Source organism: Mobula birostris, unplaced genomic scaffold (genome assembly GCF_030028105.1).
Source record: "Mobula birostris isolate sMobBir1 unplaced genomic scaffold, sMobBir1.hap1 scaffold_614, whole genome shotgun sequence".
NCBI classification, from domain to species: Eukaryota; Metazoa; Chordata; class Chondrichthyes; order Myliobatiformes; family Myliobatidae; genus Mobula; species Mobula birostris.
In genome coordinates this window covers 161,490-178,319 of record NW_027278334.1, presented here as the reverse complement: position 1 = coordinate 178,319, position 16,830 = coordinate 161,490, and the positions used below count along the sequence as shown (strand labels likewise).

Genomic DNA, 16,830 nt, shown 5'->3' with positions numbered 1-16,830 from the left:
GTGAGGAGGACGGGTGAGAGAGGAGAGGTGAAAGTGGGAGGGGAGAGTGTAGGGTGTGAGTGAAGGGGCGAAGGCAGAGGAGTGTAAGAAAGGAGGAGCAGCGTGGGAGCAAGCTGAGAGTGGCTGCATGCCGCTTAAGTGCGGAGAGGAGCGGTGCACTGGTGCCTACGGCCATACTAGCCTGAAAACGCCCGATCTCGTCTGATCTCGGAAGCTAAGCAGGCTCAGGCCTGGTTAGTACTTGGATGGGAGACCGCCTGGGAATACCAGGTGCCGTAGGCTTTTGCTCCTCTGCCCAACTGCCCCAGCAGGAGGTGCTGTCTTTTTCATTTTTTCTCTCTCCCTCTCACTCATACACTCTGCGCTCTCCGTTTGCCAGTCAGCCTGCAAACGCAAGCACTCTACTGTCAAGGCACAAGGATCTGCTTTTGCTGGGCTGCCGGCTGCGCTTGGCAGCATGCTTCATCACCTGGCCCTGACAGCCGCGCTTCGGCAGCGAACTGCTGCCGGCGCTCACTCTCAGCCAGTCAGGCAGCCAGACGCAAGGGCACCCAAGCTTGCTTGCGCTGTGTCCTGCGCTTGCGTACAGCGCCCATTCTCAGCTTCGGCTCTGCCTTTGCCACCTGAGCAGGCATCACCAAAGACGGCAGCTGCTTCCCGCGGCTAAGCCGGATGGCCCTGTGCGGCACAAGCTGCTCTCAAGAGCTTGTCATGGCTGAGTCGGACCAGCCGGTTCATCTGCAGGCCGCCGGACTGGCAATAGGTAGCCGCGCCCCACCCAGGCGAGGACGGTTAGCTCAGTTGGTCAGAGCGTGGTGCTAATAACGCCAAGGTCGTGGGTTCGATCCCCATACTGTCCACGCATTCCCTTTAGCCGGCCCGGGGTCTGTGCATGACTCTGTAGAAGCTGCTTCCGTCGTCCACTATCCTTTGGTCCAGCCACTTTTGGCGCAGTTGCACTTCTCTGGCAGGGGTGGCTGTGCTCGCCGGCAGGCAGTTGCGCTGACAGTGTGAGCAGGCCCCTCGGCCCATCTGGTCCGTGCGCAGCTGTTATTCTCTCCGCCCTGCAGGAGCATGAGACATGGGACTGAATGAATGAGGCACTTTTGCACCCACCTTGAGACGGTTAATTATCCCACCCTCTCTATTTGAAGCCGTTGCTGATCAAGAACCCACCAACGTTCGCCTGAAACGTACCCACCGACATTGTATCGCTAGGCGTCCGTGGCAAACAATTTCACATATCCACCAGCCTCCCTTAACGAACTACTCCTCAACTTTGTTCCAAAGAGACGTCTGACTGAGGCTGTGGCCTCAGCTGCTGCACATGACTGCCGTAGGAAACATCCTCAGCACATCCCTCCTATCTCGGCCTTTCAATATTTGATAGATTTCAATCAGATCGAATCTCGTACAGACGCAGAGCCGCGAAACTGCCAATGCCTGTCTTGTGCCGCCAAGGCGATGTGAAATCCAATTTAGGACCTGGCGCTGAATGCCTCATAAAGCGAAGGAACCTCCTTGAATAGGTGGGACTTTTGCAAAGGCCTGGCTTGACTGCCGGTCGGCAGCGTCCAGCGCCTCTCGCTCATGACCATTGCTGTTCGCGTCCTCGATAAAATTTGTCAGATCGGTTTCTCAGTGCAGCATCTAGTGCCGGCGGTCTGACAAGTTTCTGAGATCCCTTCCGAAGTAAGGGGAGAAAAGGAGCTGTGATCCCATCGGCCGGCGGGCTTGCCTAAGCTGAGGTGGTCTTAAATAGCTAGGCTGGAGCGGGTGCGATCTCTTCACTGGTAGGCAGAAGGTAGAGTAAAAGCGAAGAAAGAGGAAACAGAGCTGCGGCGGCCGTCAGGGCCAGCGCAGTGGGGCCCTGGGCAGCGAGTGGTCTCTGTCTGTGGGGGGGGGGGTGCGGTAGGAGCACTGATTGTGAGGTGGCTAGTGATGTGAGCAGCAAGCAGCGGAGTGGCCAGTGGATGGTGAGGAGGACGGGTGAGAGAGGAGAGGTGAAAATGGGAGGGGAGAGTGTAGGATGTGAGTGAAGGGGCGAAGGCAGAGGAGTGTAAGAAAGGAGGAGCAGCGTGGGAGCAAGCTGAGAGTGGCTGCATGCCGCTTAAGTGCGGAGAGGAGCGGTGCACTGGTGCCTACGGCCATACTAGCCTGAAAACGCCCGATCTCGTCTGATCTCGGAAGCTAAGCAGGCTCAGGCCTGGTTAGTACTTGGATGGGAGACCGCCTGGGAATACCAGGTGCCGTAGGCTTTTGATCCTTTGCCCAATTGCCCCACCAGGAGGTACTGTCTTTTTCTTTTTTCTCTCTCTCCATCTCACTCCTACACGCTGCGCTCTCCGTTTGCCACTCAGACTGCAAACGCAAGCACTCTGCTGTCAAGGCAAAAGAATCTGCTTTTGCTGGGCTGCCGGCTGCGCTGAGCAGCATGCTTCATCAACTGGCCCTGACAGCCGCGCTTCGGCAGTGTGCTTCTGCCGGCTCTCACTCTCAGACAGGCAGGCAGGCAAGCAGATGCAAGGGCACAAGCTTGCTTGCGCTGTGTCCTGCGCTTGCGTACAGCACCCATTCTCAGCTTCGGCTCTGCCTTTGCCACCTGAGCCGCCATCACCAAAGGCGGCAGCTGCTTCCCGCGACCAAGGTGGTGGATTCGATCGCCATACTGGGTCTGAGCATGACTCTGTAGAAGTTGCGTCCTTTGGTCTCGCTACTTTTGGCGCAGTTGCACCTCTCTGGCAGGCTAATGTAGGACAGGGGTGGCGGTGCTGGCCGGCAGCCAGTTGTGCTGACAGATTGCTCCAGCAGAGGAGCAGGCCCTTCGGCCCATCTCTTCCGTGCGCAGCTGTTATTCTCTGCGCTCTGCAGGAGCATGAGACATCGGAGTGAATGAATGACGCTCATTTACACCCACCATTCGACGAATCGCTATCCAAATGAGATCGAAGCTCGTACAGATGTAGAGGCAGGAAAGTACCGTTGCCTGTCTTGTGCCGCCAAGGCAATGTGCAATCCAATTCAGGACCTAGCGCTGAATGCCTCATCAAGCGATAGAACCTCCTTGATAATGTGGGACCTTTGCAAAGGCCTGGCTCGACTGCCGGTCGACAGCGTCCAGCGCCTGTCGCTCATGACCATTGCTGTTCGCGTCCTCGATAAAATTTGTCAGATCGGTTTCTCAGCGCAGCATCTAGTGCCGGCGGTCTGACAAGTTTCTGAGATCCCTTCCGAAGTAAGGGGAGAAAAGGAGCTGTGATCCCATCGGCCGGCGGGCTTGCCTAAGCTGAGGTGGTCTTAAATAGCTAGGCTGGAGCGGGTGCGATCTCTTCACTGGTAGGCAGAAGGTAGAGTAAAAGCGAAGAAAGAGGAAACAGAGCTGCGGCGCCCGTCAGGGCCAGCGCAGTGGGGCCCTGGGCAGCGAGTGGTCTCTGTCTGTGGGGGGGGGGTGCGGTAGGAGCACTGATTGTGAGGTGGCTAGTGATGTGAGCAGCAAGCAGCGGAGTGGCCAGTGGATGGTGAGGAGGACGGGTGAGAGAGGAGAGGTGAAAATGGGAGGGGAGAGTGTAGGATGTGAGTGAAGGGGCGAAGGCAGAGGAGTGTAAGAAAGGAGGAGCAGCGTGGGAGCAAGCTGAGAGTGGCTGCATGCCGCTTAAGTGCGGAGAGGAGCGGTGCACTGGTGCCTACGGCCATACTAGCCTGAAAACGCCCGATCTCGTCTGATCTCGGAAGCTAAGCAGGCTCAGGCCTGGTTAGTACTTGGATGGGAGACCGCCTGGGAATACCAGGTGCCGTAGGCTTTTGCTCCTCTGCCCAACTGCCCCAGCAGGAGGTGCTGTCTTTTTCATTTTTTCTCTCTCCCTCTCACTCATACACTCTGCGCTCTCCGTTTGCCACTCAGCCTGCAAACGCAAGCACTCTGCTGTCAAGGCACAAGAATCTGCTTTTGCTCGGCTGCCGGCTGCGCTTAGCAGCATGCTTCATCACCTGGCCCTGACAGCCGCGCTTCGGCAGCGAGCTGCTGCCGGCGCTCACTCTCAGCCAGTCAGGCAGCCAGACGCAAGGGCACCCAAGCTTGCTTGCGCTGTGTCCAACGCTTGCGTACAGCGCCCATTCTCAGCTTCGGCTCTGCCTTTGCCACCTGAGCAGGCATCACCAAAGGCGGCAGCTGCTTCCCGCGGCTAAGCCGGCTGGCCCTGTGCGGCACAAGCTGCTCTCAAGAGCTTGTCATGGCTGAGTCGGACCAGCCGGTTCATGTGCAGGCCGCCGGACTGGCAATAGGTAGCCGCGCCCCACCCAGGCGAGGACGGTTAGCTCAGTTGGTCAGAGCGTGGTGCTAATAACGCCAAGGTCGTGGGTTCGATCCCCATACTGTCCACGCATTCCCTTCAGCCGGCCTGGGGTCTGTGCATAACTCTGTAGAAGCTGCTTCCGTCGTCCACTATCCTTTGGTCCAGCCACTTTTGGCGCAGTTGCACTTCTCTGGCAGGGGTGGCTGTGCTCGCCGGCAGGCAGTTGCGCTGACAGTGTGAGCAGGCCCCTCGGCCCATCTAGTCCGTGCGCAGCTGTTATTCTCTCCGCCCTGCAGGAGCATGAGACATGGGACTGAATGAATGAGGCACTTTTGCACCCACCTTGAGACGGTTAATTATCCCACCCTCTCTATTTGAAGCCGTTGCTGATCAAGAACCCATCAACGTTCGCCTGAAACGTACCCACCGACATTGTATCGCTAGGCGTCCGTGGCAAACAATTTCACATATCCACCAGCCTCCCTTAACGAACTACTCCTCAACTTTGTTCCAAAGAGACGTCTGACTGAGGCTGTGGCCTCAGCTGCTGTACATGACTGCCGTAGGAAACATCCTCAGCACATCCCTCCTATCTCGGCCTTTCAATATTTGATAGATTTCAATCAGATCGAATCTCGTACAGACGCAGAGCCGCGAAACTGCCAATGGCTGTCTTGTGCCGCCAAGGCGATGTGAAATCCAATTTAGGACCTGGCGCTGAATGCCTCATAAAGCGAAGGAACCTCCTTGAATAGGTGGGACTTTTGCAAAGGCCTGGCTTGACTGCCGGTCGGCAGCGTCCAGCGCCTCTCGCTCATGACCATTCCTGTTCGCCTCCTCGATTAAATTTGTCAGATCGATTTCTCACCGCAGCATCTCGTGCCGGCGGTCTGACAAGTTTCTGAGATCCCTTCCGAAGTAAGGGGAGAAAAGGAGCTGTGATCCCATCGGCCGGCGGGCTTGCCTAAGCTGAGGTGGTCTTAAATAGCTAGGCTGGAGCGGGTGCGATCTCTTCACTGGTAGGCAGAAGGTAGAGTAAACGCGAAGAAAGGGGAAGCAGAGATGCGGCAGCCGTCAGGACCAGCGCAGTGGCGGCCTGGGCAGCGAGAGGTCTGTGTCTGTTGGGGGTGGGGGGGGGTGCGGTAGGAGCACTGATTGTGTGGTGGCTAGTGATGTGAGCAGCAAGCAGCGGAGTGGCCAGTGGATGGTGAGGAGGACGGGTGAGAGAGGAGAGGTGAAAATGGGAGGGGAGAGTGTAGGATGTGAGTGAAGGGGCGAAGGCAGAGGAGTGTAAGAAAGGAGGAGCAGCGTGGGAGCAAGCTGAGAGTGGCTGCATGCCGCTTAAGTGCGGAGAGGAGCGGTGCACTGGTGCCTACGGCCATACTAGCCTGAAAACGCCCGATCTCGTCTGATCTCGGAAGCTAAGCAGGCTCAGGCCTGGTTAGTACTTGGATGGGAGACCGCCTGGGAATACCAGGTGCCGTAGGCTTTTGATCCTTTGCCCAATTGCCCCACCAGGAGGTACTGTCTTTTTCTTTTTTCTCTCTCTCCATCTCACTCATACACGCTGCGCTCTCCGTTTGCCACTCAGCCTGCAAACGCAAGCACTCTGCTGTCAAGGCAAAAGAATCTGCTTTTGCTGGGCTGCCGGCTGCGCTGAGCAGCATGCTTCATCAACTGGCCCTGACAGCCGCGCTTCGGCAGTGTGCTTCTGCCGGCTCTCACTCTCAGACAGGCAGGCAGGCAAGCAGATGCAAGGGCACAAGCTTGCTTGCGCTGTGTCCTGCGCTTGCGTACCGCGCCCATTCTCAGCTTCGGCTCTGCCTTTGCCACCTGAGCCGCCATCACCAAAGGCGGCAGCTGCTTCCCGCGACCAAGGTGGTGGATTCGATCGCCATATTGGGTCTGAGCATGACTCTGCAGAAGTTGCGTCCTTTGGTCTCGCTACTTTTGGCGCAGTTGCACCTCTCTGGCAGGCTAATGTAGGACAGGGGTGGCGGTGCTGGCCGGCAGCCAGTTGTGCTGACAGATTGCTCCAGCAGAGGAGCAGGCCCTTCGGCCCATCTCTTCCGTGCGCAGCTGTTATTCTCTGCGCTCTGCAGGAGCATGAGACATCGGAGTGAATGAATGACGCTCATTTACACCCACCATTCGACGAATCGCTATCCAAATGAGATCGAAGCTCGTACAGATGTAGAGGTAGGAAAGTACCGTTGCCTGTCTTGTGCCGCCAAGGCAATGTGCAATCCAATTCAGGACCTAGCGCTGAATGCCTCATCAAGCGATAGAACCTCCTTGATAATGTGGGACCTTTGCAAAGGCCTGCCTCGACTGCCGGTCGACAGCGTCCAGCGCCTCTCGGTCATGACCATTGCTGTTCGCGTCCTCGATAAAATTTGTCAGATCGGTTTCTCACCGCAGCATCTAGTGCCGGCGGTCTGACAAGTTTCTGAGATCCCTTCCGAAGTAATGGGAGAAAAGGAGCTGTGATCCCATCGGCCGGCGGGCTTGCCTAAACTGAGGTGGTCTTAAATAGCTAGGCTGGAGCGGGTGCGATCTCTTCACTGGTAGGCAGAAGGTAGAGTAAAAGCGAAGAAAGAGGAAACAGAGCTGCGGCGGCCGTCAGGGCCAGCGCAGTGGGGGCCAGGGCAGCGAGTGGTCTCTGCCTGTGGGGGGGGGGGGTGCGGTAGGAGCACTGATTGTGGGCTGGCTAGTGATGTGAGCAGCAAGCAGCGGAGTGGCCAGTGAATGGTGAGGAGGACGGGTGAGAGAGGAGAGGTGAAAATGGGAGGGGAGAGTGTAGGGTGTGAGTGAAGGGGCGAAGGCAGAGGAGTGTAAGAAACGAGGAGCAGCGTGGGAGCAAGCTGAGAGTGGCTGTATGCCGCTTAAGTGCGGAGAGGTGCGGTGCACTGGTGCCTACGGCCATACTAGCCTGAAAACGCCCGATCTCGTCTGATCTCGGAAGCTAAGCAGGCTCAGGCCTGGTTAGTACTTGGATGGGAGACCGCCTGGGAATACCAGGTGCCGTAGGCTTTTGCTCCTCTGCCCAACTGCCCCAGCAGGAGGTGCTGTCTTTTTCATTTTTTCTCTCTCCCTCTCACTCATACACTCTGCGCTCTCCGTTTGCCACTCAGCCTGCAAACGCAAGCACTCTGCTGTCAAGGCACAAGAATCTGCTTTTGCTCGGCTGCCGGCTGCGCTTAGCAGCATGCTTCATCTCCTGGCCCTGACAGCCGCGCTTCGGCAGCGAGCTGCTGCCGGCGCTCACTCTCAGCCAGTCAGGCAGCCAGACGCAAGGGCACCCAAGCTTGCTTGCGCTGTGTCCTGCGCTTGCGTACAGCGCCCATTCTCAGCTTCGGCTCTGCCTTTGCCACCTGAGCAGGCATCACCAAAGGCGGCAGCTGCTTCCCGCGGCTAAACCGGCTGGCCCTGTGCGGCACAAGCTGCTCTCAAGAGCTTGTCATGGCTGAGTCGGACCAGCCGGTTCATCTGCAGGCCGCCGGACTGGCAATAGGTAGCCGCGCCCCACCCAGGCGAGGACGGTTAGCTCAGTTGGTCAGAGCGTGGTGCTAATAACGCCAAGGTCGTGGGTTCGATCCCCATACTGTCCACGCATTCCCTTCAGCCGGCCTGGGGTCTGTGCATAACTCTGTAGAAGCTGCTTCCGTCGTCCACTATCCTTTGGTCCAGCCACTTTTGGCGCAGTTGCACTTCTCTGGCAGGGGTGGCTGTGCTCGCCGGCAGGCAGTTGCGCTGACAGTGTGAGCAGGCCCCTCGGCCCATCTGGTCCGTGCGCAGCTGTTATTCTCTCCGCCCTGCAGGAGCATGAGACATGGGACTGAATGAATGAGGCACTTTTGCACCCACCTTCAGACGGTTAATTATCCCACCCTCTCTATTTGAAGCCGTTGCTGATCAAGAACCCATCAACGTTCGCCTGAAACGTACCCACCTACATTGTATCGCTAGGCGTCCGTGGCAAACAATTTCACATATCCACCAGCCTCCCTTAACGAACTACTCCTCAACTTTGTTCCAAAGAGACGTCTGACTGAGGCTGTGGCCTCAGCTGCTGCACATGACTGCCGTAGGAAACATCCTCAGCACATCCCTCCTATCTCGGCCTTTCAATATTTGATAGATTTCAATCAGATCGAATCTCGTACAGACGCAGAGCCGCGAAACTGCCAATGCCTGTCTTGTGCCGCCAAGGCGATGTGAAATCCAATTTAGGACCTGGCGCTGAATGCCTCATAAAGCGAAGGAACCTCCTTGAATAGGTGGGACTTTTGCAAAGGCCTGGCTTGACTGCCGGTCGGCAGCGTCCAGCGCCTCTCGCTCATGACCATTCCTGTTCGCCTCCTCGATTAAATTTGTCAGATCGATTTCTCACCGCAGCATCTAGTGCCGGCGGTCTGACAAGTTTCTAAGTTCCCTTCCGAAGTAAGGGGAGAAAAGGAGCTGTGATCCCATCGGCCGGCGGGCTTGCCGAAGCTGAGGTGGTCTTAAATAGCTAGGCTGGAGCGGGTGCGATCTCTTCACTGGTAGGCAGAAGGTAGAGTAAACGCGAAGAAAGGGGAAGCAGAGATGCGGCAGCCGTCAGGACCAGCGCAGTGGCGGCCTGAGCAGCGAGAGGTCTGTGTCTGTTGGGGGTGGGGGGGGGGTGCGGTAGGAGCACTGATTGTGTGGTGGCTAGTGATGTGAGCAGCAAGCAGCGGAGTGGCCAGTGGATGGTGAGGAGGACGGGTGAGAGAGGAGAGGTGAAAATGGGAGGGGAGAGTGTAGGATGTGAGTGAAGGGGCGAAGGCAGAGGAGTGTAAGAAAGGAGGAGCAGCGTGGGAGCAAGCTGAGAGTGGCTGCATGCCGCTTAAGTGCGGAGAGGAGCGGTGCACTGGTGCCTACGGCCATACTAGCCTGAAAACGCCCGATCTCGTCTGATCTCGGAAGCTAAGCAGGCTCAGGCCTGGTTAGTACTTGGATGGGAGACCGCCTGGGAATACCAGGTGCCGTAGGCTTTTGATCCTTTGCCCAATTGCCCCACCAGGAGGTACTGTCTTTTTCTTTTTTCTCTCTCTCCATCTCACTCATACACGCTGCGCTCTCCGTTTGCCACTCAGCCTGCAAACGCAAGCACTCTGCTGTCAAGGCAAAAGAATCTGCTTTTGCTGGGCTGCCGGCTGCGCTGAGCAGCATGCTTCATCAACTGGCCCTGACAGCCGCGCTTCGGCAGTGTGCTTCTGCCGGCTCTCACTCTCAGACAGGCAGGCAGGCAAGCAGATGCAAGGGCACAAGCTTGCTTGCGCTGTGTCCTGCGCTTGCGTACAGCACCCATTCTCAGCTTCGGCTCTGCCTTTGCCACCTGAGCCGCCATCACCAAAGGCGGCAGCTGCTTCCCGCGACCAAGGTGGTGGATTCGATCGCCATACTGGGTCTGAGCATGACTCTGTAGAAGTTGCGTCCTTTGGTCTCGCTACTTTTGGCGCAGTTGCACCTCTCTGGCAGGCTAATGTAGGACAGGGGTGGCGGTGCTGGCCGGCAGCCAGTTGTGCTGACAGATTGCTCCAGCAGAGGAGCAGGCCCTTCGGCCCATCTCTTCCGTGCGCAGCTGTTATTCTCTGCGCTCTGCAGGAGCATGAGACATCGGAGTGAATGAATGACGCTCATTTACACCCACCATTCGACGAATCGCTATCCAAATGAGATCGAAGCTCGTACAGATGTAGAGGCAGGAAAGTACCGTTGCCTGTCTTGTGCCGCCAAGGCAATGTGCAATCCAATTCAGGACCTAGCGCTGAATGCCTCATCAAGCGATAGAACCTCCTTGATAATGTGGGACCTTTGCAAAGGCCTGGCTCGACTGCCGGTCGACAGCGTCCAGCGCCTCTCGCTCATGACCATTGCTGTTCGCGTCCTCGATAAAATTTGTCAGATCGGTTTCTCAGCGCAGCATCTAGTGCCGGCGGTCTGACAAGTTTCTGAGATCCCTTCCGAAGTAAGGGGAGAAAAGGAGCTGTGATCCCATCGGCCGGCGGGCTTGCCTAAGCTGAGGTGGTCTTAAATAGCTAGGCTGGAGCGGGTGCGATCTCTTCACTGGTAGGCAGAAGGTAGAGTAAAAGCGAAGAAAGAGGAAACAGAGCTGCGGCGCCCGTCAGGGCCAGCGCAGTGGGGCCCTGGGCAGCGAGTGGTCTCTGTCTGTGGGGGGGGGGGTGCGGTAGGAGCACTGATTGTGAGGTGGCTAGTGATGTGAGCAGCAAGCAGCGGAGTGGCCAGTGGATGGTGAGGAGGACGGGTGAGAGAGGAGAGGTGAAAATGGGAGGGGAGAGTGTAGGATGTGAGTGAAGGGGCGAAGGCAGAGGAGTGTAAGAAAGGAGGAGCAGCGTGGGAGCAAGCTGAGAGTGGCTGCATGCCGCTTAAGTGCGGAGAGGAGCGGTGCACTGGTGCCTACGGCCATACTAGCCTGAAAACGCCCGATCTCGTCTGATCTCGGAAGCTAAGCAGGCTCAGGCCTGGTTAGTACTTGGATGGGAGACCGCCTGGGAATACCAGGTGCCGTAGGCTTTTGCTCCTCTGCCCAACTGCCCCAGCAGGAGGTGCTGTCTTTTTCATTTTTTCTCTCTCCCTCTCACTCATACACTCTGCGCTCTCCGTTTGCCACTCAGCCTGCAAACGCAAGCACTCTGCTGTCAAGGCACAAGAATCTGCTTTTGCTCGGCTGCCGGCTGCGCTTAGCAGCATGCTTCATCACCTGGCCCTGACAGCCGCGCTTCGGCAGCGAGCTGCTGCCGGCGCTCACTCTCAGCCAGTCAGGCAGCCAGACGCAAGGGCACCCAAGCTTGCTTGCGCTGTGTCCAACGCTTGCGTACAGCGCCCATTCTCAGCTTCGGCTCTGCCTTTGCCACCTGAGCAGGCATCACCAAAGGCGGCAGCTGCTTCCCGCGGCTAAGCCGGCTGGCCCTGTGCGGCACAAGCTGCTCTCAAGAGCTTGTCATGGCTGAGTCGGACCAGCCGGTTCATGTGCAGGCCGCCGGACTGGCAATAGGTAGCCGCGCCCCACCCAGGCGAGGACGGTTAGCTCAGTTGGTCAGAGCGTGGTGCTAATAACGCCAAGGTCGTGGGTTCGATCCCCATACTGTCCACGCATTCCCTTCAGCCGGCCTGGGGTCTGTGCATAACTCTGTAGAAGCTGCTTCCGTCGTCCACTATCCTTTGGTCCAGCCACTTTTGGCGCAGTTGCACTTCTCTGGCAGGGGTGGCTGTGCTCGCCGGCAGGCAGTTGCGCTGACAGTGTGAGCAGGCCCCTCGGCCCATCTAGTCCGTGCGCAGCTGTTATTCTCTCCGCCCTGCAGGAGCATGAGACATGGGACTGAATGAATGAGGCACTTTTGCACCCACCTTGAGACGGTTAATTATCCCACCCTCTCTATTTGAAGCCGTTGCTGATCAAGAACCCATCAACGTTCGCCTGAAACGTACCCACCGACATTGTATCGCTAGGCGTCCGTGGCAAACAATTTCACATATCCACCAGCCTCCCTTAACGAACTACTCCTCAACTTTGTTCCAAAGAGACGTCTGACTGAGGCTGTGGCCTCAGCTGCTGCACATGACTGCCGTAGGAAACATCCTCAGCACATCCCTCCTATCTCGGCCTTTCAATATTTGATAGATTTCAATCAGATCGAATCTCGTACAGACGCAGAGCCGCGAAACTGCCAATGCCTGTCTTGTGCCGCCAAGGCGATGTGAAATCCAATTTAGGACCTGGCGCTGAATGCCTCATAAAGCGAAGGAACCTCCTTGAATAGGTGGGACTTTTGCAAAGGCCTGGCTTGACTGCCGGTCGGCAGCGTCCAGCGCCTCTCGCTCATGACCATTCCTGTTCGCCTCCTCGATTAAATTTGTCAGATCGATTTCTCACCGCAGCATCTCGTGCCGGCGGTCTGACAAGTTTCTGAGATCCCTTCCGAAGTAAGGGGAGAAAAGGAGCTGTGATCCCATCGGCCGGCGGGCTTGCCTAAGCTGAGGTGGTCTTAAATAGCTAGGCTGGAGCGGGTGCGATCTCTTCACTGGTAGGCAGAAGGTAGAGTAAACGCGAAGAAAGGGGAAGCAGAGATGCGGCAGCCGTCAGGACCAGCGCAGTGGCGGCCTGGGCAGCGAGAGGTCTGTGTCTGTTGGGGGTGGGGGGGGGGTGCGGTAGGAGCACTGATTGTGTGGTGGCTAGTGATGTGAGCAGCAAGCAGCGGAGTGGCCAGTGGATGGTGAGGAGGACGGGTGAGAGAGGAGAGGTGAAAATGGGAGGGGAGAGTGTAGGATGTGAGTGAAGGGGCGAAGGCAGAGGAGTGTAAGAAAGGAGGAGCAGCGTGGGAGCAAGCTGAGAGTGGCTGCATGCCGCTTAAGTGCGGAGAGGAGCGGTGCACTGGTGCCTACGGCCATACTAGCCTGAAAACGCCCGATCTCGTCTGATCTCGGAAGCTAAGCAGGCTCAGGCCTGGTTAGTACTTGGATGGGAGACCGCCTGGGAATACCAGGTGCCGTAGGCTTTTGATCCTTTGCCCAATTGCCCCACCAGGAGGTACTGTCTTTTTCTTTTTTCTCTCTCTCCATCTCACTCATACACGCTGCGCTCTCCGTTTGCCACTCAGCCTGCAAACGCAAGCACTCTGCTGTCAAGGCAAAAGAATCTGCTTTTGCTGGGCTGCCGGCTGCGCTGAGCAGCATGCTTCATCAACTGGCCCTGACAGCCGCGCTTCGGCAGTGTGCTTCTGCCGGCTCTCACTCTCAGACAGGCAGGCAGGCAAGCAGATGCAAGGGCACAAGCTTGCTTGCGCTGTGTCCTGCGCTTGCGTACCGCGCCCATTCTCAGCTTCGGCTCTGCCTTTGCCACCTGAGCCGCCATCACCAAAGGCGGCAGCTGCTTCCCGCGACCAAGGTGGTGGATTCGATCGCCATATTAGGTCTGAGCATGACTCTGCAGAAGTTGCGTCCTTTGGTCTCGCTACTTTTGGCGCAGTTGCACCTCTCTGGCAGGCTAATGTAGGACAGGGGTGGCGGTGCTGGCCGGCAGCCAGTTGTGCTGACAGATTGCTCCAGCAGAGGAGCAGGCCCTTCGGCCCATCTCTTCCGTGCGCAGCTGTTATTCTCTGCGCTCTGCAGGAGCATGAGACATCGGAGTGAATGAATGACGCTCATTTACACCCACCATTCGACGAATCGCTATCCAAATGAGATCGAAGCTCGTACAGATGTAGAGGCAGGAAAGTACCGTTGCCTGTCTTGTGCCGCCAAGGCAATGTGCAATCCAATTCAGGACCTAGCGCTGAATGCCTCATCAAGCGATAGAACCTCCTTGATAATGTGGGACCTTTGCAAAGGCCTGCCTCGACTGCCGGTCGACAGCGTCCAGCGCCTCTCGGTCATGACCATTGCTGTTCGCGTCCTCGATAAAATTTGTCAGATCGGTTTCTCACCGCAGCATCTAGTGCCGGCGGTCTGACAAGTTTCTGAGATCCCTTCCGAAGTAATGGGAGAAAAGGAGCTGTGATCCCATCGGCCGGCGGGCTTGCCTAAACTGAGGTGGTCTTAAATAGCTAGGCTGGAGCGGGTGCGATCTCTTCACTGGTAGGCAGAAGGTAGAGTAAAAGCGAAGAAAGAGGAAACAGAGCTGCGGCGGCCGTCAGGGCCAGCGCAGTGGGGGCCAGGGCAGCGAGTGGTCTCTGCCTGTGGGGGGGGGGTGCGGTAGGAGCACTGATTGTGGGCTGGCTAGTGATGTGAGCAGCAAGCAGCGGAGTGGCCAGTGAATGGTGAGGAGGACGGGTGAGAGAGGAGAGGTGAAAATGGGAGGGGAGAGTGTAGGGTGTGAGTGAAGGGGCGAAGGCAGAGGAGTGTAAGAAAGGAGGAGCAGCGTGGGAGCAAGCTGAGAGTGGCTGTATGCCGCTTAAGTGCGGAGAGGTGCGGTGCACTGGTGCCTACGGCCATACTAGCCTGAAAACGCCCGATCTCGTCTGATCTCGGAAGCTAAGCAGGCTCAGGCCTGGTTAGTACTTGGATGGGAGACCGCCTGGGAATACCAGGTGCCGTAGGCTTTTGCTCCTCTGCCCAACTGCCCCAGCAGGAGTTGCTGTCTTTTTCATTTTTTCTCTCTCCCTCTCACTCATACACTCTGCGCTCTCCGTTTGCCACTCAGCCTGCAAACGCAAGCACTCTGCTGTCAAGGCACAAGAATCTGCTTTTGCTCGGCTGCCGGCTGCGCTTAGCAGCATGCTTCATCTCCTGGCCCTGACAGCCGCGCTTCGGCAGCGAGCTGCTGCCGGCGCTCACTCTCAGCCAGTCAGGCAGCCAGACGCAAGGGCACCCAAGCTTGCTTGCGCTGTGTCCTGCGCTTGCGTACAGCGCCCATTCTCAGCTTCGGCTCTGCCTTTGCCACCTGAGCAGGCATCACCAAAGGCGGCAGCTGCTTCCCGCGGCTAAACCGGCTGGCCCTGTGCGGCACAAGCTGCTCTCAAGAGCTTGTCATGGCTGAGTCGGACCAGCCGGTTCATCTGCAGGCCGCCGGACTGGCAATAGGTAGCCGCGCCCCACCCAGGCGAGGACGGTTAGCTCAGTTGGTCAGAGCGTGGTGCTAATAACGCCAAGGTCGTGGGTTCGATCCCCATACTGTCCACGCATTCCCTTCAGCCGGCCTGGGGTCTGTGCATAACTCTGTAGAAGCTGCTTCCGTCGTCCACTATCCTTTGGTCCAGCCACTTTTGGCGCAGTTGCACTTCTCTGGCAGGGGTGGCTGTGCTCGGCGGCAGGCAGTTGCGCTGACAGTGTGAGCAGGCCCCTCGGCCCATCTGGTCCGTGCGCAGCTGTTATTCTCTCCGCCCTGCAGGAGCATGAGACATGGGACTGAATGAATGAGGCACTTTTGCACCCACCTTCAGACGGTTAATTATCCCACCCTCTCTATTTGAAGCCGTTGCTGATCAAGAACCCATCAACGTTCGCCTGAAACGTACCCACCGACATTGTATCGCTAGGCGTCCGTGGCAAACAATTTCACATATCCACCAGCCTCCCTTAACGAACTACTCCTCAACTTTGTTCCAAAGAGACGTCTGACTGAGGCTGTGGCCTCAGCTGCTGCACATGACTGCCGTAGGAAACATCCTCAGCACATCCCTCCTATCTCGGCCTTTCAATATTTGATAGATTTCAATCAGATCGAATCTCGTACAGACGCAGAGCCGCGAAACTGCCAATGCCTGTCTTGTGCCGCCAAGGCGATGTGAAATCCAATTTAGGACCTGGCGCTGAATGCCTCATAAAGCGAAGGAACCTCCTTGAATAGGTGGGACTTTTGCAAAGGCCTGGCTTGACTGCCGGTCGGCAGCGTCCAGCGCCTCTCGCTCATGACCATTCCTGTTCGCCTCCTCGATTAAATTTGTCAGATCGATTTCTCACCGCAGCATCTCGTGCCGGCGGTCTGACAAGTTTCTGAGATCCCTTCCGAAGTAAGGGGAGAAAAGGAGCTGTGATCCCATCGGCCGGCGGGCTTGCCTAAGCTGAGGTGGTCTTAAATAGCTAGGCTGGAGCGGGTGCGATCTCTTCACTGGTAGGCAGAAGGTAGAGTAAAAGCGAAGAAAGGGGAAGCAGAGATGCGGCAGCCGTCAGGACCAGCGCAGTGGCGGCCTGGGCAGCGAGAGGTCTGTGTCTGTTGGGGGTGGGGGGGGGGGTGCGGTAGGAGCACTGATTGTGTGGTGGCTAGTGATGTGAGCAGCAAGCAGCGGAGTGGCCAGTGGATGGTGAGGAGGACGGGTGAGAGAGGAGAGGTGAAAATGGGAGGGGAGAGTGTAGGATGTGAGTGAAGGGGCGAAGGCAGAGGAGTGTAAGAAAGGAGGAGCAGCGTGGGAGCAAGCTGAGAGTGGCTGCATGCCGCTTAAGTGCGGAGAGGAGCGGTGCACTGGTGCCTACGGCCATACTAGCCTGAAAACGCCCGATCTCGTCTGATCTCGGAAGCTAAGCAGGCTCAGGCCTGGTTAGTACTTGGATGGGAGACCGCCTGGGAATACCAGGTGCCGTAGGCTTTTGATCCTTTGCCCAATTGCCCCACCAGGAGGTACTGTCTTTTTCTTTTTTCTCTCTCTCCATCTCACTCATACACGCTGCGCTCTCCGTTTGCCACTCAGCCTGCAAACGCAAGCACTCTGCTGTCAAGGCAAAAGAATCTGCTTTTGCTGGGCTGCCGGCTGCGCTGAGCAGCATGCTTCATCAACTGGCCCTGACAGCCGCGCTTCGGCAGTTTGCTTCTGCCGGCTCTCACTCTCAGACAGGCAGGCAGGCAAGCAGATGCAAGGGCACAAGCTTGCTTGCGCTGTGTCCTGCGCTTGCGTACCGCGCCCATTCTCAGCTTCGGCTCTGCCTTTGCCACCTGAGCCGCCATCACCAAAGGCGGCAGCTGCTTCCCGCGACCAAGGTGGTGGATTCGATCGCCATATTGGGTCTGAGCATGACTCTGCAGAAGTTGCGTCCTTTGGTCTCGCTACTTTTGGCGCAGTTG

General features: G+C 57.3%; 15 non-coding genes across 15 annotated transcripts; all 15 read left to right on the top strand.

Moving 5' to 3' along the window:
* The first annotated feature begins 163 nt into the window (after nucleotides 1-163).
* Nucleotides 164-282, top strand: LOC140193437 (5S ribosomal RNA). Its single transcript, XR_011884809.1, has one exon. It is a non-coding gene; the product is annotated as a 5S ribosomal RNA (ribosomal RNA).
* A 504-nt stretch (nucleotides 283-786) lies between these two features.
* On the top strand, nucleotides 787-860 carry trnai-aau (transfer RNA isoleucine (anticodon AAU)). The gene has a single exon. It is a non-coding gene; the product is annotated as a tRNA-Ile (tRNA).
* A 1,279-nt stretch (nucleotides 861-2,139) lies between these two features.
* Nucleotides 2,140-2,258, top strand: LOC140193435 (5S ribosomal RNA). Its single transcript, XR_011884807.1, has one exon. It is a non-coding gene; the product is annotated as a 5S ribosomal RNA (ribosomal RNA).
* A 1,423-nt stretch (nucleotides 2,259-3,681) lies between these two features.
* On the top strand, nucleotides 3,682-3,800 carry LOC140193434 (5S ribosomal RNA). Its single transcript, XR_011884806.1, has one exon. It is a non-coding gene; the product is annotated as a 5S ribosomal RNA (ribosomal RNA).
* Nucleotides 3,801-4,304: 504 nt separating this feature from the next.
* Nucleotides 4,305-4,378, top strand: trnai-aau (transfer RNA isoleucine (anticodon AAU)). Its single transcript has one exon. It is a non-coding gene; the product is annotated as a tRNA-Ile (tRNA).
* A 1,284-nt stretch (nucleotides 4,379-5,662) lies between these two features.
* On the top strand, nucleotides 5,663-5,781 carry LOC140193433 (5S ribosomal RNA). The gene has a single exon (XR_011884805.1). It is a non-coding gene; the product is annotated as a 5S ribosomal RNA (ribosomal RNA).
* Nucleotides 5,782-7,206: 1,425 nt separating this feature from the next.
* Nucleotides 7,207-7,325, top strand: LOC140193432 (5S ribosomal RNA). Its single transcript, XR_011884804.1, has one exon. It is a non-coding gene; the product is annotated as a 5S ribosomal RNA (ribosomal RNA).
* Nucleotides 7,326-7,829: 504 nt separating this feature from the next.
* trnai-aau (transfer RNA isoleucine (anticodon AAU)) lies at nucleotides 7,830-7,903 on the top strand. Its single transcript has one exon. It is a non-coding gene; the product is annotated as a tRNA-Ile (tRNA).
* Nucleotides 7,904-9,188: 1,285 nt separating this feature from the next.
* LOC140193431 (5S ribosomal RNA) lies at nucleotides 9,189-9,307 on the top strand. The gene has a single exon (XR_011884803.1). It is a non-coding gene; the product is annotated as a 5S ribosomal RNA (ribosomal RNA).
* A 1,424-nt stretch (nucleotides 9,308-10,731) lies between these two features.
* On the top strand, nucleotides 10,732-10,850 carry LOC140193430 (5S ribosomal RNA). Its single transcript, XR_011884802.1, has one exon. It is a non-coding gene; the product is annotated as a 5S ribosomal RNA (ribosomal RNA).
* A 504-nt stretch (nucleotides 10,851-11,354) lies between these two features.
* Nucleotides 11,355-11,428, top strand: trnai-aau (transfer RNA isoleucine (anticodon AAU)). The gene has a single exon. It is a non-coding gene; the product is annotated as a tRNA-Ile (tRNA).
* A 1,285-nt stretch (nucleotides 11,429-12,713) lies between these two features.
* Nucleotides 12,714-12,832, top strand: LOC140193429 (5S ribosomal RNA). The gene has a single exon (XR_011884801.1). It is a non-coding gene; the product is annotated as a 5S ribosomal RNA (ribosomal RNA).
* Nucleotides 12,833-14,255: 1,423 nt separating this feature from the next.
* LOC140193428 (5S ribosomal RNA) lies at nucleotides 14,256-14,374 on the top strand. The gene has a single exon (XR_011884800.1). It is a non-coding gene; the product is annotated as a 5S ribosomal RNA (ribosomal RNA).
* Nucleotides 14,375-14,878: 504 nt separating this feature from the next.
* trnai-aau (transfer RNA isoleucine (anticodon AAU)) lies at nucleotides 14,879-14,952 on the top strand. Its single transcript has one exon. It is a non-coding gene; the product is annotated as a tRNA-Ile (tRNA).
* A 1,286-nt stretch (nucleotides 14,953-16,238) lies between these two features.
* LOC140193427 (5S ribosomal RNA) lies at nucleotides 16,239-16,357 on the top strand. The gene has a single exon (XR_011884799.1). It is a non-coding gene; the product is annotated as a 5S ribosomal RNA (ribosomal RNA).
* The last annotated feature ends 473 nt before the right edge of the window (nucleotides 16,358-16,830 follow it).